Raw genomic sequence first — 24,658 nt, 5'->3', positions numbered from 1 at the left:
TTCTGTACCGGGTCTCGTAACTTGAACCAGTCGCAGCCAGTCTGCACAAGAGAAATGCGCCCTCTGCGTATCACTCCAGCAACTGCGACTGCCGGAAAGATACGTACAGGGCGACTGTCGGAGAGATACGTAGAGGGCGCAATTCTCTTGAGCAGACTGGCCCCGACTGGCTGAAGTTACGGAACCCGGTACCGAAGAGGGAGAAGACTGAGGACAGCGGCGTGGGAGCGATCCATGCTCATAGGGCCGGAGGAAGCCCCTGGTATGTATAAAACTTTTATGTTCTATGGTCTCTGGGTTCCTTTAAGGTGCCAAGACCATACAGGCAAATCGCAGTGCTTTTGTGATCAGCAAGATGGCTGAAATTTGCTTTTTGAAGCTGATCGCAGCTAGTGGAAGAGGGCCCTAATGGCCTTTGGATTTAGCTGTAAGAAGATCATTGGCAACTTTAGTAAAGCTGTTCCTATAAAGTGGTTAGAGCGGAAGACAGATGAACTGATCAAGAAGGGAGTTGGCAGATAAATAATGGCTTAGTTCAGCAGGCGTTCAAGTCATTTGGAAGCAAAATAGGTGAAGTGACATAGGGCGGTATTTGGCAAGTGCGGTGGGATCTAGAGATATTTCTTAAGCAGTGGTGTCACAACAGACTTTTTGAGTGAGGACAGAAAGATGCCAGTGGAAAGGGATAGGTTAAATAGCAATGTTAGTACAGGCAGAAATGATGATGATAGCTGTGGAATGAAATGGAAGGGAATTTGATCCAAAGAATAGGTAGTTAGATGGGATTGGGAATTGGCTATTACAGAAGAGAGAGAATGTTTAGAGAGTATAAGGAAGGCAGATACAGAACAATTGATGAGAGGGGTGGAGATGAAATTTGAGGGCTGCATGGAAAAAACACTTTAAATATAATAGATACAGTAGAACTCTAAGATGGCGCCCACTGGGCAGCCCCGGTCACATCGGCTCCCTTCCAATTTTGTGTTTCTTTTAGTCTCAGTCTAGTTCTTAGTTTTGTTTTTAGTCTTTAGTTTAGTTTAGATTTAGTGTCGGATAGTTAGATACTCACAGACAACCCGGATCACAACTGCGAACCCTGCTACGACCAACGGCCTCCCACGTGCCTAGTCGCTGTGCGGCCTGCAGTCAGTTCCGCCGCTCCGACTCCAGTCAACTCCAGCCAGCTCCACCGAAGTCTGCCACCCGGAATCCCAGCTGGCTATCCCCGCGGCTCCTGCTACGAACTGCTTCCGCCGCCGCTCTGCCGCAACGAAATCGGACCTCCCACGTGGCCCCGGCCTCCCTCTCCGGACCTGCCGCTGCACCTAGTCTGCACACCCGGAATCCGTGCTGGCTATCCCCGCGGCTCCTGCTACAAACCGCCGCTCTGCGAAACTGAACCGGACCTCACGTGGCCCAGGCCTCCATCTCTGTGATGCTGCTGCCGCCACCTCAGGCCCCAGCCTCCAGCTCCGTGCGAAAACCTAGCCTGCCTCAAGCTCTGATCCAGACTCTCCTCTGCGCACGGATTCCGCCTCCTACACTGCAGCCCCGCTCCTGCCTCTCTGCGGCGCCGACCCAGCCTCTTCATCTCTGCACCACACCAAAAAGGGCTCAAGCTAGCTACTCCGGTAAGCAAACTTTACCTGACACCCCAGCACCCTCGCTTGCACCCTTGCTCTCCCTATCTGCACACTGGGATCCGAACTCTGTGCCCTAGCACCCTTGCATGCCATCCCGGGACATTGGAGCCTCAGGGGGGTCCCCACCTGCTCTGTACTCCTTGCTTGACCTGCTTTTCCAGCTGCCTGCCACAGTGTGTATACTCTGCCTGTTACCTGTGCCCCATCTGCTCTGCACACCTTGCTGGTCCTGCTTTACCCATCTGCTCTGTACACCTTGCTGGTCCTGCTTTACTAGCTGCCTGCCACAGTGACCACGGACTCTGACTGCTATTGCCTGTTACCTGTACGTGCCCCATCTGCTCTGCACACCTCGCTGGCCCTGCTTTACCAGCTGCCCGCCACAGTGACTTTTTGCCTGTTACCAGACTGTTATTGCCTGTTACCTGCACATGCCATCCTATTGCTCCATATACCATAGCAGCTCCATGGCGCTGAAGCGGCCGCACTCCCCAAGCACGTTGCGCATCACCACGCACACCAGAGAGGAACTCCTGCTATGGGAGGCCTGCAGTGCTGCGTCCCACGCATCCCTGGGGGACACAGTCTGGGCACACATCGGGCTACTTACCAGGAGGGCCAGGTGGGCCAGCAGGACATACCGCTCCAGGGGCAAGAGAGCAGAAGTACAAGTGAAGCTTAAAAGGAAGGGCCTGCGTTCACCCATCCTCCTGGCTAACGTCTGCTCCCTCCCAAACAAGCTTGATGAACTACTCATACTACTAGGACGCAATCGTTCAATGGGCGCAAACACCCCAGTCCTTTGCTTCACTGAGACGTGGCTAAATGACACCATCCCGGACAATTCCCTCCAGCTACCTGGCTTCAACCTCTTCCGTGCAGACCGTGACAGCGCACTCTCCGGGAAACAGAGGGGTGGTGGCATCTGCTTCTATATCAAGGCCACCTGGTGCACGAACACGTCCATCATGGACAGACACTGCTCCCCAGACATCGAGCTCCTACTCATAAACTGCAAACCTCAATATTCACCAAGAGAATTCTCCTCCTACGTTCTTGTAGGAGTATATATGCCCCCCCCCCCCCCCCCCCTCAGTGCCAACACCAACATCGCTCAGCGTACAATCAGCGACACCATCTCGAGGTGGGAGACACCCCTCCCAGACTCCCTCTTCATCGTCTGCGGGGACTTCAACAGCGCGAACCTCCACATGGAGATGCCTCGCTACAAACAGCACATTACTTGCCCCACCAGGAATCAGAACACCCTGGACCATTGCTACACGGTCCTCAAGGATACGCACAAACCTATTCGACAGGCTCCCCTAGGGAACTCTGACCACTGCCTAATCCATCTAATTCCCACCTACAGAAGGCACCTTGAATCATCCAAGCCAGTCCTCAGGACTGTGAGAAAGTGGACAGAAGAAGCTAAGCTACAACTACAGGCCTGCTTCGAATGCACCGACTGGGCGACCCTCGAGACAGCCTGCCTGGAGGAATGGTCAGAGAACGTCATCTCCTACATCAGCTTCTGCGAGGAGCTGTGCATCCCCACAAAAACCTTCAGGGTCTACCCTAACAACAAGCCCTGGTTTAACCGCAAGTTACGCCGGCTCCGGAAAATAAAGGAAGAAGCGCATAAGTCCGGAACACCAGAGGAGTTCAAGGCAGCCAGATACCCCCTTAAGCGCGAACTTAGCACCGCAAAGAGGGCCTACACCAACAAGCTGGGGCTCCGCCTACGCTCAAACAACACACGGGAAGTCTGGCAAGGTCTTAGGGCAGCCACAAATTTCAAACCCTCTCCACAACATGCACCACCGAGCCTCGAACTAGCAGAGAAACTCAACGAATTCTACTGCAGGTTTGAACATCAACCAACCCATGTAGGAGACACGAGGGCCACCCAGTGGGCAACCCCCACCTCTCCTAGTACTGGCAGTGCCCTCCCAGAACCAGCAGTAGTACAGTAGTCTGAAGTACTCAGGCACCTCCGGAAACTAAATCCTTGGAAAGCCTCTGGCCCAGACGGCGTGTCATCTATGTGCCTGAGATCCTGCGCTAGCCAGCTAGCCCCCGTGCTGACCTCCATTTTTCAGAAATCCCTGTCGGCTGGCAAGGTACCCTCCTGACTTAAAAGGTCCACAATTATACCAGTACCCAAAAAAACAGGTGTTACGGATCACAACTACAGACACGTGGCCCTTACCTCAACTGTCATGAAGATCCTTGAAAAACTGGTCCTAACCCATCTGAAAAACTCCACCAACGCTCTCCTAGATCCACTTCAATTTGCATACAGGGCAAACAGGTCCATAGAGGATGCCATCAACATCAGCCTGGCATACATTATGGATCATCTGGACAGACCCAACACCTACACCAGCATCCTCTTCCTAGACTTTAGCTCTGCTTTCAATACGATCTGCCCGAACATCCTGTACAACAACTTAGCGCAACTTGGGCTTGACGGAAATCTCTGTACCTGGATCAAGGACTTCCTCACAAACAGGACGCAACAGGTTAAACTTGGCAGCTGCCTCTCCCAAATAAGGACCACAAATACTGGTGCCCCCCAAGGCTGTGTACTGTCTCCAATCCTGTTTTCCCTGTATACAAACAGATGTCCCTCAACGGCTGACTGCGTTAAGGTAATTCAATTTGCGGATGACACCACCATCCTTGGTCTCATCAGTGGAGGGGACGAATGCACCTACCGCAGTGAGATTGAGCGAATCTGCAACTGGTGTAAGGACAACATGCTTGTCCTAAACGCTGCAAAGACCGTCGAGTTGGTTATCGACTTCAGGAAAAGTCCACCCCCACTCAGCGCGGTATTCATCGAAGGCACTGAAGTCACCAGAGTATCAAGTGTTCGGTTTCTGGGTACCACCATCACCAACGACCTGAGATGGAGTGAAAACACCACTAAATGCCAAAAGAAGGCGCAGCAACGACTGTTCTTCCTAAGACAACTCAGGAAGTTTGGTATGCCGCAGGAGTTGCTGTCTAGCTTCTACACTGCCACCATCGAGTCAATCCTGTGCTCATCCATCATCATTTGGTATGGAGGAGCCACCATGAGTGACAGGTACAGACTACAAAGAGTAATCAATGCAGCGGAAAGAATCATTGGTTCACCCCTGCCACCTCTGGACCTCCTCCACGCATCCAGACTGAGAACAAGGGCTTACAGGATCACGAATGACCCGCACCATCCCGGCAGCCGTTTCTTCATGCGCTCAGACCATCGCTACAGGGCTATTTCCACCAAAACCTCCAGGCACAGGAACTCTTTTTTTCCCCCCAAGCAGTGTGCCTTCTGAACTCAAGTCACACCACACACACAGGAAAACTAAATAGCACATCTGTGACCCATGCCTAAATTAATGTTTACCTATTCTGTGGTTACCGCATGTAGCGTGCACTACAATACCTAAATTCCCTTGTCTGCACATGTTTTTGCACTACCTGGTTTTATCTTATGTCTTTGTCTGTTCATCATTGCATGTTTTTTGCACTACTATGCTTTTAATGCCTTTGTACTATGCTTTATGCCGATGTGTACCACAAACAATTCCGAGGGTGGCAACTGCTGCACTTGGCGAAATAAATCTGATTCTGATCAGCGAAGTATGTTGCAAATTCTTTAGCTACTAAGCAGGAATAAGGAGGAGGGGGACAGAGAAGGGAGTACAAAATGCGGAACAAGCGGTTTGGAGAGTAGGAGGATATTAGGGAAGAAAAAAGAGAATGTTTTGCCAAAGAGAGTGCATTACTAAAATTGTTTAAAGTGTACATGAAGGGAAAAAAGTGGCCCTACTTATACTTACCTTGGGAGGGGTACGTTTCTGGATCCTAAAGAGGCTTCCCCCATCCTCCTCACCAGAGAGGATCCAGCAGTGGGCCACCTGAAGATCTGCCGACATGGGCTTGTCAGCGGCACAGTAGCGGCTTTCAGATTGGCTCCGGCGGAAATAGCCAAATCCAATCACGTCCATTTTACTGCGCAGTAAATATATGGTTTGCAACTGCACAGTAGAGCGACCCGCTCGAGCTTGGCTATGTTATGTCAGTGTCACTGCTGGGGAGCTAGAGCGGGAACGAGCTGGCGCAGGAGGACGGGGAAGCCTCATTATGATCCAGAGGCTTTCCCCTCCAGAGGTAAGTATATAGTAGTATTGATAGCTCTAAGTTTAGTCAAACATGAAAAGTGACAGCAACGACAGCACTCAGTTTCAGGCAAACTGGCCTTTCTCAAGTTGCCAAAATGTCAAATGTCTCCTGCACCCTCCCAACTACCTCAACACTGGTTGTTCCTTGTCCCAAACCCCACCCTTTTACTCACCATGACCTTGTGGCTTTCCAGGCATGACATGTTGTGGTGTCTGTTTGAGTCCCTATCGACATCTGGAGGTTGCCCAGTTTCCTGCTAGGGAGCTCACCCCTCCCTTAACCGGATTGTGGAGGAAAGACATTGCTATTACAGCCACAGACACCCTCTCCACATGTCAAGTGGCAGGGGGGAGGGGAGGTGTGCATAGAGGAAATGGGAGTAAAGAGTAAAAGTCAGGATGGTGCTAAATGACCAGATGTTGAGGGACACAAGACCACAAGGTTGAGACTATTTGCATGGGAGTGGGTATTGTAAAGAGAAGTTGGACAGAGAGTCATAATTTAAAAAAACAATTCTTGCCTTAGAAAACCACCTGATGAAACTGATCACATGATCACATTCCATGAGTTTTGCTATACATGAACAACTTCAATAAAGATAATTGAAATATCTAACTGATAAAATGTCCATGTAAGTTGAAACAGATTTCTGTTTTATCTAAAGGTGCCCATACAGTACTAAAGTTTCCTGCTTGATTACCCATTAAATTCAGATCGGGGGAGAATCAATTATGTTGTAAATCCATGATAATAATAATAATAATATTCCATTCTGCTTGATCGCAATAAATTGGCTGATATCTGGTTTAGTCAGTACACCAATGAGAACCCGCCACTCATCTACGATAAACGTACAAAACTTTATTACTTCACACACCCCTCCCAAGCCCATTAAAATCCCCCAGGCACACTGGTTTCCATAATAAGCGCTCCTATGAACATGCACACTCACTTCCACACCACACATATAATCCTGGACGTCCAGTTCTTTTTAATTTTTGTGTGAACCAAGCTGGGCCATTCAAGTCCGCCGGGCGTACAGTATTAATTGGGCCTTCTTATAAGAGCACCTAAAGTCCTGTATGATAGAGCACCCTCACCCCGCAATTCCATGTGCTCACCGACTCCAACTTACTCGTCTTGGCAGAGTCCAATTATTTGCGCATTTCACACTAACTGCAGGTAAGCTTCCAGATACAGCATCTTACTCCTGGTAATATTGGCTGAATGTTTAACTGCTACAACTGTCCAGTGTACTATCGCTGGCTCTCCGCACAACGTTCGATATTACCTCCTCCTGAAGATCTTCAGAGTAGATACAGCTTGTGCACTGCGGCGTCCCGCAGTGATACAGGTACCTGTAGTTGCGCGTAGCGCTTCTCTCACTGGCCGCCTTTCAGGCTTGCATCGCCCACATCGGCATGTCCACACGGACTCCCTCCTTCCAGTGCGTCACTCCATGCCTGTATCCACCTAACGTGGACTTCCTTAGTACAGAAATGCTGTGGTTAGAGATCGGTTAGATATCTGGTTGAGTCAGCTAATTTACTTGATCCGGCAGGATAGAAAATATTGATTGATCGTAAAGGAATCGGCGACTGTTCACATGATTACGATCAACCCAAAATTGATTTTTGCAATCAGAGCATGGAGGCACAACATCGTTCAGATAGATTAGTGAAGGAGAATCACATAGGATGTCCTTTGCAGTGTGTGGGGCACGAGTCGTTTGCCTTTCAATAAACCCCACTGTTATTGGTCGCCCAATAACTCTATTGATTTAACCACTTGAGGACCGTGGGCTTTATCCCCCTTAAGGACCAGGCACTTTTTTTCCATTCAGACCACTACAGCTTTCACGGTTTATTGCTCGCTCATACAACCTACCACCTAAATGAATTTTGGCTCCTTTTCTTGTCACTAATAAAGCTTTCTTTTGGTGCTATTTGATTGCTGCTGCGATTTCTACTTTTTATTATACAGTGTTCTCCCCAGGCTCTTTTAGCCGGGTGCTCCACCCGGCTAGATTTGGTGACCACCCGGCTGTCATCGGCTTAGCTTCTCACCTCCTCCTATGCTGTAAGCAGAGTTGCCCTGCATTTTCAGCTTGCCCCACCCAGCTGCTTTTTCATGCCACCTGGCTACTATTTCATGCCACCCAGCTGGAAAAAAATTCTGGGGAGAATACTGTTATATTCATCAAAAAAGACATGAATTTTGTCAAAAAAATGATTTTTTTAACTTTCTGTGCTGACATTTTTCAAATAAAGTAAAATTTCTGTATACATGCAGCGTGAAAAATGTGGACAAACATGTTTTTGATTAAAAAAGAAACCATTCAACCTATATTTATTGGTTTGGGTAAAAGTTATAGCGTTTACAAACTATGGTGCAAAAAGTGAATTTTCCTATTTTCCAGCATCTCTGCCTTTTCTGACCACCTGACATGTTTCATGAGGGGCTAGAATTCCAGGAGAGTATTAATACCCCCCAAATGACCCAATTTTGGAAAGAAGACATCCCAAAGTATTCACTGAGAGGCATAGTGAGTTCATAGAAGATATTATTTTTTGTCACAAGTAAGCGGAAAATGACACTTTGTGACAAAAAAAAAAAAGAAAAAGTTTCCATTTCTTCTAACTTGCGACAAAAAAAAAAATGAAATCTGCCACGGACTCACTATGCTCCTCTCTGAATACCTTGAAGTGTCTACTTTCCAAAATGGGGTCATTTGTGGGGTGTGTTTACTGTCCTGACATTTTGGGGGGTGCTAAATTGTAAGCACCCCTGTAAAGCCTAAAGGTGCTCATTGGACTTTGGGCCCCTTAGCACAGTTAGGCTGCAAAAAAGTGCCACACATGTGGTATTGCCGTACTCAGGAGAAGTAGTATAATGTGTTTTGGGGTGTATTTTTACACATACCCATGCTGGGTGGGAGAAATATCTCTGTAAATGAAAATTGTTTGATTTTCTTTTACACACAATTGTCCATTTACAGAGAGATTTCTCCCACTCAGCATGGGTATGTGTAAAAATACACCCCAAAACACATTATACTACTTCTCCTGGGTATGGCGATACCACATGTGTGGCACTTTTTTGCACCCTAACTGCGCTAAGGGGCCCACAGTCCAATGAGTACCTTTAGGATTTCACAGGTCATTTTTGTTTCAAGACTACTCTTCACGGTTTAGGGCCCCTAAAATGCCAGGGCAGTATAGGAACCCCACTAATGACCCCATTTTAGAAAGAAGACACCCCAAGGTATTCCGTTAGGAGTATGGCGAGTTCATAGAAGATTTTATTTTTTGTCGCAAGTTAGCGGAAATTGATTTTAATTGTTTTTTTTTCACAAAGTGTCATTTTCCGCTAACTTGTGACAAAAAATAAAATCTTCTATGAACTCACCATACTCCTAACGAAATACCTTTGGGTGTCTTCTTTCTAGAATGTGGTCATTTGTGGGGTTCCTATACTGCCCTGGCATTTTAGGGGCCCTAAACCGTGAGGAGTAGTCTTGAAACAAAATGTCGCAAAATGACCTGTGAAATCCTAAAGGTACTCATTGGACTTTGGGCCCCTTAGCGTACTTAGCGTGTAAAAAAGTGCCACACATGTGGTACCGCCGTACTCAGGAGAAGTAGTATAATGTGTTTTGGGGTGTATTTTTACACATACCCATGCTGGGTGGGAGAAATATCTCTGTAAATGACAATTGTTTGATTTTGTTTTTACACACAATTGTCCATTTACAGAGAGATTTCTCCCACCCAGCATGGGTATGTGTAAAAATACACCCCGAAACACATTATACTACTTTTCCTGAGTACGGCGGTACCACATGTGTGACACTTTTTTGCAGCCTAGGTGCACTAAGGGGCCCAACGTCCTATTCACAGGTCATTTTGAGGCATTTGTTTTCTAGACTACTCCTCACAGTTTATGGCCCCTAAAATGCCAGGGCAGTATAGGAACCCCACAAGTGACCCCATTTTAGAAAGAAGACACCCCAAGGTATTCTGTTAGGTGTATGGCGAGTTCATAGAAGATTTTATTTTTTGCCACAAGTTAGTGAAAAATGACACTTTGTGAAAAAAAAAAACAATAAAAATCAATTTCCGCTAACTTTTGACAAAAAATAAAATCTTCTAAGAACTTGTCATACACCTAACAGAATACCTTGGGGTGTCTTTTTTTCTAAAATGGGGTCACTTGTGGGGTTCCTATACCGCCCTGGCATTTTACGGGCCCAAAACCGTGAGTAGTCTGGAAACCAAATGTCTCAAAATGACTGTTCAGGGGTATATGCATCTGCAAATTTTGATGACAGGTGGTCTATGAGGGGGCGAATTTTGTGGAACCGGTCATAAGCAGGGTGGCCTTTTAGATGATAGGTTGTATTGGGCCTGATCTGATGGATAGGAGTGCTAGGGGGGTGACAGGAGGTGATTGATGGGTGACTCAGGGGGTGGTTAGAGGGGAAAATAGATGCAATCAATGCACTGGGGAGGTGATCGGAAGGGGGTCTGAGGGTTTGGCTAAGTGATCAGGAGCCCACACGGGGCAAATTAGGGCCTGATCTGATGGGTAGGTGCGCTAGGGGGTGACAGGAGGTAATTGATGGGTGTCTCAAGGTGTGATTAGAGGGGGGAATAGATGCAAGCAATGCACTGGCGAGGTGATCAGGGCTGGAGTCTGAGGGCGTTCTGAGGGTGTGGGCGGGTGATTGAGTGCCCTAGGGGCAGATAGGGGTCTAATCTGATAGGTAGCAGTGACAGGGGGTGATTGATGGGTAATTAGTGGGTGTTTAGGGTAGAGAACAGATGTAAACACTGCACTTGGGAGGTGATCGGACGTCGGATCTGCGGGCGATCTATTGGTGTGGGTGGGTGATCAGATTGCCCGCAAGGGGCAGGTTAGGGGCTGATTGATGGGTGGCAGTGACAGGGGGTGATTGATGGGTGGCAGTGACAGGGGGTGATTGATGGGTGATTGACAGGTGATCAGTGGGTTATTACAGGGAAGAACAGATGTAAATATTGCACTGGCGAATTGATAAGGGGGGGTTTGAGGGCAATCTGAGCGTGTAGGCAGGTGCCCTCAACTGGCAGATTAGGGTCTGATCTGATGGGTAACAGTAACAGGTGGTGATAGGGGGTGATTGATGGGTGATTGATGGGTAATTAGCCGGTGTTTAGGGTAGAGAACAGATGTAAACACTGCACTTGGGAGGTGATCTGACGTCGGATCTGCGGGCGATCTATTGGTGTGGGTGGGTGATCAGATTGCCCACAAGGGGCAGGTTAGGGGCTGATTGATGGGTGGCAGTGACAGGGGGATATTGATGGGTGGCAGTGACAGGGGGTGATTGACAGGTGATCAGTGGGTTATTACAGGGAAGAACAGATGTAAATATTGCACTGGCGAATTGATAAGGGGGGGTCTGAGGGAAATCTGAGCGTGTAGGCGGGTGATTGGGTGCCCGCAAGGGGCAGATTAGGGTCTGATCTGATGGGTAACAGTGACAGGTGGTGATAGGGGGTGATTGATGGGTAATTAGTGGGTGTTTACGGTAGAGAACAGATGTAAACACTGCAATTGGGAGGTGATCTGACGTCGGATCTGCGAGCGATCTATTGGTGTGGGTGGGTGATCAGATTGCCCGCAAGGGGCAGGTTAGGGGCTGATTGATGGGTGGCAGTGACAGGGGGTGATTGACAGGTGATTGATAGGTGATTGACAGGTGATCAGGGGGATAGATGCATACAGTACACAGGGGGGGGGGGGGGGTCTGGGGAGAATCTGAGGGGTGGGAGGGTGATCAGGAGGGAGCAGGGGGCAGTTTAGGGAATAAAAAAAAATAGCGTTGACAGATAGTGACAGGGAGTGATTGATGGGTGATTAGGGGGGTGATTGGGTGCAAACAGTGGTCTGGGGGGTGGGCAGGGGGGGGGGTCTGAGGGGTGCTGTGGGCGATCAGGGGGCAGGGGGGGGGAATCAATGTGCTTGGGTGCAGACTAGGGTGGCTGCAGCCTGCCCTGGTGTTCCCTCGGACACTGGGACCACCAGGGCAGGAGGCAGCCTGTATAATACACTTTGTATACATTACAAAGTGTATTATACACTTTGTATGCGGCGATCCGGGTGCTAGTAACCCGCCGGCGCTTCGGAACGGCCGGCGGGTTACTAGCACATGCCCCTACAAGGACCGCCGCCTCTGTGCATGCGGCGGTCCTTGCGGGGTCCACTTTCCGGCCGCCTCTGTGCGTTGGGCGGTCGGGAAGTGGTTAATGTACAGCCACCTAAATTTGGAAACTTATCTAGAAATCTGAATGCCAGGTACATTTTTAAACTCATCTCTGCCAGTGTCCTCAGAATTTTTTTCCAGCCGGGTGGCGTGAGATAAGAGAATTCAGGGCCGGCACTTCTCTGCACAACTCTGCTTACAGCAGAGAAGGAGGTGAGCCGATGACAGCAGGGTGCTCACCAAAACTAGCTGGGTGGAGCACCCGGCTAAAAGAGCCTGGGGAAAACACTGTCTACTTTTAACACTTACAAATTTCACTCTATATTATACATTTCCATAAAATGTAAAAAAGACTACAGAATGAAAGCCTCATAATTGGTGCAGCTGCCTTGCTAAAGATATATGCAATGTTCAGTTCCCGGGCTATTGGCCTGTCTTCAGTGATTGGCCGCTGTAGAGAGCCGCATATACTGTAGCCCTGTCCATATAAACATCATGCTAAAGCATATAACAGTATTTTACAGGCAAAAACCAGCATATTATTACAGCAACAAAGCTACTGCTGCTCTGAAACTCGATTGCATTGTACGAAAATTGAGTCTAGGGCAATTGTAGTATTGTAACTACAAATTACACTGATCTCCAAACACCCATAAATATATTATTTCCTCTTACTTATTATTATTCGGCATTAATTAAAAGGTGCGTTTCGGCTGCCAGTCATGTCTAATCTGCTCCTGTCACCATCGAGACCAGAGAATCACCTTAAAAAATGTGTAATTTATACGTCTACGCTGACAAGTTGATCTCATGAATAATTAATGGAGTGTGCCCACCCTCCAAAAGGACTGACATTTTCCTCCCTAAATAGTGTAAATCCTGTTAGCGAGTCAGAGAGCAGTGACTGTGCCCCCTTTGTGACGGTTATCTGTGATCAGCAGAATGGAGCATATTGGAATTCTGAGACTTGGTGGAGTCTTATCTCACTGGCAGCCACAGAACACACAAGTCTGCTTTGCATAATGTGTACATCTATAATTGGATTCTTGTCTGCCGCTCTCTCATTGTCTGACATTAGGCTTTTTGTTGTGTGTTCCTAGTCCCTGGGATTCTAAACAGCCCCAAAGTCTCCCGCTTAATGAAATGGGAGAGGGAAGGGAAACAGTTCTTGTGTGACCTGGAAGCCAATAACATGGTGATAGGTCCTGTGCTTTCACTGGCAACACGTGTCTATCGGTTGCAGCTATGAAAACGATTCATGATTTTGCTATGGAGGTGCAAGATACAAGAAATCTACATTCAAGGCAAACCATGGACAGAGCCCGGTTTACAAGAATTTCTGCTAGGTTGATAATGCAATAACTGTAGTTTCATTTGCATTCATTGAAACTTTGCTCCCCTGTATAATGTCTGTTATGCTTGTCATATATCTCAATGTTCATATTCTCATATCTTGCATATTATTGTTCACTGTCAAACCTTTTCAATAAAGCTTAAATAGTGAAAAAAAAGAAATCTACATTCAAGGCAAACCATGGACAGAGCCCGGTTTACAAGAATTTCTGCTATGGAAAATATTACCAGTATGGTTTTCCCTGGCCTAACTGTTTATGTGTACACTCCGGAACATGTGTTTGTTCAAAATAGCAAATGCTGCTTAAAGAGAATCTGTATTGTTAAAATCGCACAAAAGTAAACATACCAGTGTGTTAGGGGACATCTATTACCCTCTGTCACAATTTCGCCGCTCCTCGCCGCATTAAAAGTGGTTAAAAACAGTTTTAAAAAGTTTGTTTGTAAACAAACAAAATGGCCACCAAAACAGGAAGTAGGTTGATGTACAGTATGTCCACACATAGAAAATACATCCATACACAAGCAGACTGTATACACCCTTCCTTTTGAATCTCAAGAGATCATTTGTGTGTTTCTTTCCCCCTGTAGTTCTCATGCACTGAAGTTTCAGGCTGCTCGTTTCTTCCTGCAAAAAGCTTTGCCTTTGTCTGTAATTCCTCAGTATGTGAAAGCCCAGCCAGCTCAGAGGAGGATTTATCCAGCTTGTAAAAGATAAGAGAGAAGAGAGAAGCTGCCCTAATATAAATAATACACAGGCAGTGTGCATAGAATGGCCTGGAAGGGGGAGTTCATAGCAGAACCCCAACACTGGAGAACTTGGCAGCCTTCCAGACACAGGCCGACAAGTCTGACAGGGGAAAGATACATTGATTTATTACAGAGACTGTGATAGTAGAAAGTGCTGCAGTAAGCCAGAACACATTAGAATAGCTTTTGGAACTTGTAGGATGATAAAAAACAGAATGCAATTTTTGTTACGGAGGCTCTTTAAAAGAGTAACTGTAAGCAAGGAATGAACTTCATCCCAATCAGTAGCTGATACCCCCTTTCCCATGAGAAATCTTTACCTCTCCCACAGTGTGATGTCATGACCTTGGTCTTGACAGTTTGCTGTCTGTGAACCTCGGTGCATTGTGGGAAATAACGTTTTTTCCCAACTGCCAAGCAAGCAGCTTCTCCCGCTGTGCATAGAACTCTCGGTAAACAGCTCCTGACATCACACTGTGGGAGCCTTGTTGCATTGTGTTAAATAATATCCGTTTCCACTGCCAAGCAAGCAGTATTGTTAGGGGGTGTGGTTATAGATAATGGCAGTTGGTTATTTTTCAGTTATTTTTCTTTCTTGTCTGCTAGTAGTAAATATGATGACCTGCAGGCTAACTGTGGGTCAAACAACATGTACGAATTACATGGAGAATATCAAACATTTATTGATCTCTCCTCTATTTTTTAACTTCTCACTTTTCAAAGTATTGATTTATTTTTTCCCCCTACTCGCTAAAGTTCCTCTTTAGGTAATATATTTCATTTCATGACTAGCTGTGGATAGTTTTCTTGCAAGGTTTTTAAAAAGCTAAGGCCTCTTACCCACACTCGTGTTTTAGCCGAGATTTAGATGCTCGAATGTACCCAAATTCGATTCGAAGAACATTCGAATTCGGGTCCGGGTCAAATTCGGATTCGGCCAGGTCGAATGGACTCGAATTCGATTCGGGTGGATTCAAATCCGGGTCAGGGGAAAATTCGGCCGTGATCACGAATTCGTGATTCAAAACCCGCCGACTTTAAGGGTTATTTTCAAAGCCCCCTTAAATGCCAGAATCACCAAATTTGCAGGTTATGTTAAGAAGAAAAGTGGGAGCAAGGGGAATTTTTTTTTCAAAAAGACCTTATACTTGAGAAAATCGATTTTTAAAGTTCAAAGAAAAACGATACATTTCAATGTCGCTGGGCAAAGAGTGTGGGAAATATTTCCCAGCAGTTAACAGCAAAGGCCCTTTACATCCTAGCAACACCAAATTTGCAGGATATGTTAAAAAGATAGTGGGAAACAATATTTAAAAAAATAATAATAATCATTTTTATTTTTTGGGAATGTTCTGTCTGAGTGTGGGAAATCTGAAGAAAAAATTACGTGGGGTCCCCCCTCCCGAGCCTCTGTAACCCCTTGTCCCCCACGCAGGCTGGGATAGCCAGAATTCGGAGCCCCGGCCGACTGGGGCTTCACACCCTAAGATATACCAGCCCGCATGGTCCATGGTATGGGGGGGGGGGGCTCTGGGGGGAGGGGGGGCGGCCAAGCCTTCTCCTCTCCCCCCGAGCCCTTGTCCATGGATTCCCCACCTCCGGTGCCCTAGGAGGAGGTGGGGGAGATGACTCCCTGGGGGGGGGGGGGGTTCATGATGGCATCTGGGAGTCCCCTTTAAGAAGGGGACCCTAGATGCCCACCCCCCTCCCAGGAGAAATGAATATTGGGGTACAAAGTACCCCTTACCCATTTCCACAAAGGGTTAAATGAAATAAAAACACAACCATGAAAAAAGTCCTTTAACCTCCTGGGCGATAATCCCGAGCTGAGCTCGGGGTATGTTTCGGGGTATGTCGCGCAGAAGGATTTCTCAGGCCCTGGTGGGCCGATTTGCATAATTTTATTTGTTACACGCAGCTAGCACTTTGCTAGCTGCGTGTAACTTCCGATCGCCGCCGCTCCGCTGCTACCCGCCGTGCCGCGCAGACCCCCCCCAGACCCCTTGCGCAGCCTGGCCAATCAGTGCCAGGCAGCGCTAAGGGGTGGATCGGGACTCCCTCTGACGTCACAACGTCGATGACGTCGGTGACGTCATCGCGAACATCGCCATGGCGACGGGGGAAGTCAAGCAGGAGATCCCGTTCTGAATGGAATCTCCTGCTTGCGCTGATCCCTGGAGGCGATCGGAGCAGGTGGGGGGATGCCGCTGCACAGCGGCTAACATGTAGCTAACGCTAGGCTAGCTACATGATTTAAAAAAAAAAAATTAAAAAAAGTGCTGCGCCCCCTCCTGGGCGATGTAATTGTATCGCCCAGAGGGTTAATAGTCTTAATTAACCAGAAATACTTACCTGTACCTTTAAAAAATTTTCCCCACGCCAATATCCTTGGTAATGATCCAACGAATACAGTATCCTCCAATCTTGCGATTTTCAATTACCTTGAGTGAAGATCTCCCACGGCAATTACCTGTTATACCTTAGAATGCGTCCTGCCGACGCATAGCGCCGGCTCCCGTTGTCCTCCCCACCTCCTCACCTAAGTTTGCAAAAGTATTCCACATTTTATCAAATTACTGCCACAAACATGAATCAATTTTATTGAAATTCCACGTGAACGACCAATACAAGGTGGTGTACACGTGAGAAGTGGAAAAAAAATCATATACGATTCCAAACATTTCTTACAAATAAATAACTGCAAATTGGGGTGTGCATAGTTATTCAGCCCCCTTTGGTGGGAGTGCAGTCAGTTGCCCATAGACATTGCCTGATGAGTGATAATGACTAAATAGAGTGCACCTGTGTGTAATCAAATGTCAGTACAAATACAGCTGCTCTGTGATGGCCTCAGAAGTTGTCTAAGAAAATATTGGGAGCAACAGCACCATGAAGTCCAAAGAACACACCAGACAGGTCAGGGATAAAGTTATTGAGAAATGTAAAGCAGGCTTTGGCTACAAAAAGATTTCCAAAGCCTTGACCATCCCACGGAGCACTGTTCAAGCGATCACTCAGAAATGAAAGGAGTATGGCACAACTGTAAACCTACCAAGACAAGACCGTCCACCTAAACTCACAGGCCGAACAATGAGAGTGCTGATCAGAAATGCAGTCTAGAGGCCTCTGACTCTGGACGAGCTGCAAAGATCTACAGCTCAGGTGGGGGAATCTGTCCATAGGACAACTATTAGTCGTGCACTGCACAGAGTTGGCCTTTATGGAAGAGTGGCAAGAGGGAAGACATTGTTAACAGAAAAGCATAAGAAGTCCCATTTGCAGTTTGCCACAAGTCATGTGGGGGACACTGCAAACATGTGGAAGAAGGTGCTCTGGTCAGATGAGACCAAAATGAAACTTTTTGGCCAAAATGCAAAACGCTATGTGTGGCGGAAAACTAACACTGCACATCACTCTGAACCAGGGCTGTGGAGTCGGAATCGAGGAGTCGGAGCCGGAGCAACTTTGGGCACCCGGAGTCGGAGTCGTTGATTTCATGAACTGAGGAGTCGGAGTCGCATGATTTTTGTACAAAATCCACAGCCCTGATAAGTATTAGACTAAGGAGTCGGAGTCGAGGAGTCGGAGTCTGAGCAATTTTGGGTACCCGAAGTCGGAGCTGTGGTTTCAGAAACGGAGGATTTGTAGTCGGAGTTGGAAGATTTTTGTACCGACTCCACAGCCCTGCTCTGAACACACCATCCCCACTGTCAAATATGGTGGTGGCAGCATCATGCTCTGGGGCGTGCTGCTCTTCAGCAGGGACAGGGAAGCTGGTCAAAAGTGATGGGAAGATGGATAGAGCCAAATACAGGGCAACCTTGGAAGAAAACCTCTTGGAGTCTGCAAAAGACTTGAGACTGGGGCGGAGGTTCACCTTCCAGCAGGACAACGACCCTAAACATAAAGCCAGGGCAACAATGGAATGGTTTAAAACAAAACATATCCATGTGTTAGAATGGCCCAGTCAAAGTCCAGATCTAAATCCAATCGAGAATCTGTGGCAAGATCTGAAAACTGCTATTCACAAACGCTGTCCATGTAATCTGACTGAGCTGGAGCTGTTTTGTAAAGAAGAATGGGCAAGGATTTCAGTCTCTATATGGCAAAGCTGGTAGAGACATACCCTAAAAGACTGGCAGCTGTAATTGCAACAAAAGGTGGTTCTATAAAGTATTGACTCAGGGGGCTAAATAATTACGCACACCCCACTATGCAATTATATATATATAAATTGAAATGTATCTCTTGAACATGGCGTGAAAATCGAGCTTAACTGTCATCCAATACAGTCAATCTTAAAGAGAATAGCCAATGTCCAACCCAGTATAAATATCTGTGCTTAAAGAGGAACTTTAACCAAGGATTGAACTTCATCCCAATCAGTAGCTGATACCCCTTTTCCCATGAGAAATGTTTACATTTTCAAGAACAGATCAGGGGGGGGTCTGCAAGGCTGATATTGTGGTGAAGCCCCTTCCACAATTTGCTGCCTGTGAACCTCGTTGCATTGTGGGAAATAATGGCTGTTTCCAACTGCCAAGCAAGCAATATCTCCCTATGTGCATAGAACTCTCAGGAACAAACATTCCACAGAGATTACATGGCAGAACTAAAGATGCCACCACCAGTGATACATTTCCGAATGTAAATCAGAGAGAGGAAAGATTTTACAATGGGCAAACACTCTCTGAATAATCTATAAATTAATATTGCAAAATAAGTAATTTTATTCATTATTTTATTTTCACTATAGTTCCTCTTTAAGCAGGTATTGCAGTCTATACACGTGATTATACCATATGAATATCTATTGTTGGAGATTATTTCTAGAGATATTGTCGTGATGTACAGTGAGGTGGTGAGTTCTCACTTATTAGTTTCCCTGCAGTTGATATTGTGACATCTGCTATCTGCGTATTATACGTTGGTTGTTAGAGCTGCTACATATACATTTTCTGTACGATACAGAAGTCATCTTTGATTGTCCATCACACCTTCAGTGGTATACGTTATGGCATTAAAATGTGGGCCTAATGGCATTTTAATGTGTTTGTTGGTGACAAGATTTTCGAAGACAGCTCAATAAAGTATCCGTTTTTATGAGATGAGGCTACCAAGGTTTTGCAATGTAAAATAATGCATTGCTTATTCTCCATACTCCCTCGAGTGGGTGGCACGACTACACACTGACCTTGTGGGTTACTTTTCATTTGGTATCCAACATAACCACCATTCATCAGATCAGTAGGGGCACACTCATTGACAAGAATGGAAATCCATGCAGAGTCGAATTTAAAAGCACCAGGAATCACTATCCCAAGTAGCAAAGAAACAAAGAACAAAGAAACCATTGCATTTTGTGCTTGCTCTTCCTTTAGGAGATATCCCACCCAGTACCTCCCACTAACCATAAATAGATCTACAGTAACCGAGTAGAGTCATTCAAGTTTCTTGGTTCCACAATCTCCAACAACCTAAAATGGGACAACAATACTGTCATCATCTTCATCAAGAAAGTGCAACAGAAAAAGCTGAAAAAGTCTGGCCTACCTCAAAAATTAATGGTGCAGTTCTACACTGCAATCATCCAATCAATCATGACATCATCTATGACTGTATGGTTCGGCTCACGCTCTGTACTAGAAAAGTTGAGACTACAACGCATCATCCGAACAGCAGAAAGGATAATTGGCTGTAGCTTACCTTCCCTGCAGGATCTTTATGCTAGCAGGTGTAGAAAGAGAGTGACCAAGATTGCCTTGGACCCCTCCCCCCTGCTAACTCCATCTTCCCAAGATTGCCTCTGACTCCTCTCACCCTGCTCACTCCATCTTCCAGCTGTTACCTTCGGGAGCAAGAGTCCGGTAAGTTGCAACTAAAACATCTAGGCATAGGAACAGCTTATTCCTTCAGGCGGTAGCCATGGTTAATGCAGAACTAGATCTGCTAGGACTTTACAGCACTGAACTGAAAATGAACATGTATCTCCCTGTTTACTGCCACTATAACTTACATACTGTCCTTGACTTGTAATATATATACTGTCGGTACTTGCACTGTCTGTGTCTGTTAAGCAACTGCCAAGTCAAATTCCTTGTAAGTGCAAACTTATATGGCCAAATAAATTGATTTTGATTCTGACTGAAGTTTTTGTAGTGGTAACAAGTTCCCAGAGTGTGGAGCCCTTGTGACTCCATAATTGTGGTACAATCCAACAAATTGAAATATCTGCAAAGCTTTTGGTTTGGGTGGAAATGTTTAGAACACATTTTAGCTTTCACTGGGGAGAATTTTTCTACCTTCTCAACCACATAATAAATAATATCCTGCAAGCATAGTTAGCCACCACACCTGGAAACTTGCTGAGATTCACCCACAGCCACGGCCCACATCCAAAGCCCCATCCAGACACCTCAGTTGGCAAAAGCAGTCTAACTCAGTGTGTGGGGGAGGAGTCAGAGGATGAGAAGAATAGAGAATCAAGCAGTTCATCTCAAAGGACCACACACCAACGGTCTGATAAGATTAAAAGGTGATGGGTGTTGGACCATGTAGCAACAGTCAATACAAATATCCATAAAAGTCTGCACACCAAACTTGCAGGAATTTTATTTATTGCTCCATCACCTTATACACAATCGATTGTATTACTAACGATCGTTTAAGGGCCATTCTGGGTCCCCTTTGTCTGGGCACAGTTACGATCATGATCATAACTGTGCTTCAACAAAGAGAAACCTGCATGGCCCCGAAATGATCAGTGGTAATACAATCGATTGTGTATATGGTGATGGAGCAATACAAAAAAGTTCATGTAGGTGGGGTGTGCGGACCTTCCTTGGATATTCAGATCCAAGCAGCTGCCACCACTAGATGTCGCACTCATAAAGAAGGGTATCCAGAGAGGAGGAGTAAATACATGCTGCTAGAAAGATGGTTGTGCAGCGGCAGGATCAGGAAAATACAGGACAACAGGTATAAGGGCTCATTAACACTAGAAAATGCGTGCACGCTTTTTCCGACGCATGATGTGGTCCATTTTGGAACAACCATTGCAGGTTCCAACACATTATATTCTAATGGTAAATTGCGTGTGTTGTGCATTAAAGTATTCCCAGGCATGTTTCTTTGCAGCTTGTGGGAATGCTTTTTGCATTGTGAGCAGTAACGTGAAAGTCATTGGACTTAATGTCACCATGTGTGTCGTACACGGTGCAACACACATGGACAGCACCGCTAGTAGTGTGAATGATGAGCCCTAAGTAGACTTGTTTCCTAATCCCACTGCCTGAAGCTCACTCATTTACTTAGGTACAAGTTTAGCAGAAGAGAAGTCTAAGCAAATCTCTTTTGCGTTATTACCATTTGCCTTTAAAACATTATCAATAATTCTTGGTGCACCTGCACACAGTTTTTAAAAGAACTTAGCAGGTAGGCTGTTCAAAATCTTAGAGAACTAATCGCAGATCTGTGGATGTAGGCTACCTGAAATCCTCCTGTCTCTTCATGTAATCCCAAACACACTTGATGATGTTGACGTCATAAAAGCTTTGAGGGCCATACCATCACTTGCAGACAAAAAATAGATCTTAAAGTGTACCTCAGACCAATTGAATATAATAATTTATACTTACCCGGGGCTTCCTCCAGCCCTATGACCTCCTTCGCTGTTTTCCTTGACTGCTCGTTCGCCTGCTATCCTTCCTGTTAGGTAGGCTTTAGTTTCGTCAGTGAGCCGCACTACGAATGTGTGGCCTGGGGTATGCTCCCATTGACAGGAGTGTTCTGCACTTGCACAGGACTACCCGGCGATGGGGGTGTGTGCATGGTGGGGCCACGCATGCGCAGCACGGTCTGACTGACATAACTGAAGCCTTCCTAATGGGAAGCATAGTGGGCAAACAGAGCAGTCAAGGAGGACGGCGAGGGAACCATGGGGCTGGAGGAAGCCCAAGGTAAGTACAAATTATTCTATTCAATTGGTGTCAGGTTTTCTTTAAGTGAACCTGAAGCGAGGAAAACATGCTTCTATTTAGACCCTAACCTATGTAGCGGTAAAGCTCTGGATACCATGGAGCCTTCCTGGCACATGACTTTTGGAACTCTTCGGCAGAAGTACACACGTCCCCGAGTGCTTGTGAAGACAGACGCATCCGTACCGTGCATGCACGAACACAGATGTATGTACTCGGGGATGTGACTCCTTCTGAGGCCTGCATGATAAGTCCTGAAGAGATATTCAGCCTGCACATCGAATAACTTCAACAAGGTAAAGCGGTGGAACAATGGTACGGAGAGAGGACTGACAAATCTCTATAGGAGCCAGAGCCTCACCTCTACAGAGAAAAGGATCTAACTTTCTTTTTCTGGCCCGCTTCAGGTTCACTTTAATGATACTGTCCATATGTTTCCTTGGCTGCAGGGCTGTGGAGTCGGAGATGGAGTCGAGGAGTCGGCACAGCTTTGGGTACCTGGAGTCGGAGGTTTCATAAACTGAGGAGTCTGAGTAGGATGATTTTTGTACCAAATCCACAGCTCTAGTAAGTATTAGACTAAGGAGTCGGAGCCATTTTGGATAACTGGGGAGTCAGATGATTTTTGTACTGACTCCACAGCCCTGCTTGGCTGACCACCAAGTTGTAAACTTTACGGGGGTTACAGCAGCACAAGGGAGGGGACCAGCATCGAAATAGAAGAAAGACTACAGGGGGCTGGAAGAAGCCCCAGGTAAATATAAGTCCTTTTGCTTAGAGATGTCCTGAACGGTTCGCCGGCGAATGGTTCCCGGCGAACTTCGGTGGTTCGCATTCGTCTGCCAAAGGCGAACTTTCCCGGAAGTTCGATTCGCCCTAGAATTCTCTATTGAGCAGAACTTTGACCCTCTACATCACAGTCAACGGGCACATTGTTGCCAATCAGACTGCACTCACTCCTAGAGCCCCACCCCCCCTTATAAAAGGCAAGGTCCTAGAGCCATTTGACTCACTCGTCTGCCTACACTAATTAGTTAAGGGACAGCTGCTACACACTCTGCTAGGGAGTTTAATTAGCCCCCACCTCCCTCCCTTCTACCTATTCCCTCCTGCCGGAGGGAGGAGGGTCTAATCTGCCAGGAAATTCCAGTATTTCAAAAGCCAGCTTACATACCGTGGCTGGGAATTGAACCCAGGCCTCAGTGTATGGTAGGTAACTAACATATCCATTATACCACCAACACTACTAGCTGAAGCTAGCCTAGCATGTACCATTTATGCTCAATCCAAAAGAAAAATTAGACAAGACAAATAACATTTATATCACACTTTGGCAGACTCAAAGCGCCAGAGCTGCAGCCACTAGGGCACACTCTATAGGCAGTAGCAGTGTTAGGAAGACTTGCCTAAGGTCTCCTACTGAACAGGTGCTGGCTTACTGAACAGACAGAGCCAAGATTCGAACCCTGGTCTTCTGTGTCAGAGGCAGAGCCCTTAACCATTACACCACCCAGCCACTGCTTAAGGATTTGTAGCCAGGCATGGCCTTTCCTTTTGTGTTCAACAGTTGTCCAAAAAGAACCCCAGATAGCCAGGTAGATTCATCTCTCTCTCTCTCTCTCTAGTAGGGATGGTCACCGCTCTCCGCGGAATTGTATTTTTGAGCATACATGGATTGAGCATAAATGGTACATGCTAGGCTGGCTTCAACATGTAGTGTTGGTGGTACAGTGGCACTGTAGGAGGGTGGTCCTCCAGGTATTAGAACACTTGAAACATGTTTTCTATCCTTTTTCCAGCCGGTAGAAACTTTTCTAAATTTTGAAGTTCGCCTCCCCATTGAAGTCTATCGCGGTTTGCGAACTTTTTTGCGAACCGAACTTTCCGCAGAGGTTCGCGAACCGAAAATCGGAGGTTCGCGACATCACTACTTTTGCTATCATTGTCTCAGGTACACTTTAAGCCCACTACACAGCTATTACTATTTCAGTTAATGATTGTGTTCCAACCCACATATGAAAATTATTGTCATTAGCATCTGTTGTTGTAACTAGCTAATCATACATCTGATTATACAAAATAACCGACTGTGATAGTGTACCTATATGAATTGATGCTGCTTTGAAGGCAAAAGGTAATCACAACAAATATTGATTTCAAGTAGATTTTTCTTACGCTGGTTCACTTTGTATGTTGTAAATTAAGAATAAAGAATTAGCATTCATATTTGTGAAAGCATTCTTTCATTAAAGCATCATCACACACCTGCCTAAACCATACATATATATTGTGGGCATCCAGGATGATGCATATGTATCATGTGTGATCCTGCTGCATATACGTGTGGGCTATGCTGCATATACAGTATATTGTGTAGAGCATACATGTTAAAATCCGGGCCCGCGGGCCAAATCTGGCCCTCAGAGCAATTAAATTTGGCCCCAAGTGGTTTCCCCACTTTGCATTATGTTTGGCCCTCTCTAGAGCACCAGGGAAGCTGTATTGGAGGT

At 46.4% G+C, this 24,658-nt stretch overlaps 1 protein-coding gene across 4 annotated transcripts in view; it reads right to left on the bottom strand.

The window, feature by feature from the left end:
* Positions 1-24,658, bottom strand: part of LOC137542432 (cadherin-like protein 26) — a 604,516-nt gene that overhangs the window by 570,956 nt on the left and 8,902 nt on the right. The gene's annotated exons all lie outside the window — the stretch shown is intronic.

Source organism: Hyperolius riggenbachi, chromosome 12 (genome assembly GCF_040937935.1).
Source record: "Hyperolius riggenbachi isolate aHypRig1 chromosome 12, aHypRig1.pri, whole genome shotgun sequence".
NCBI lineage: Eukaryota > Metazoa > Chordata > Amphibia > Anura > Hyperoliidae > Hyperolius > Hyperolius riggenbachi.
The sequence above is the reverse complement of the archived record's forward strand: the minus strand, read 5'-3'. Positions and strand labels throughout refer to the sequence as shown.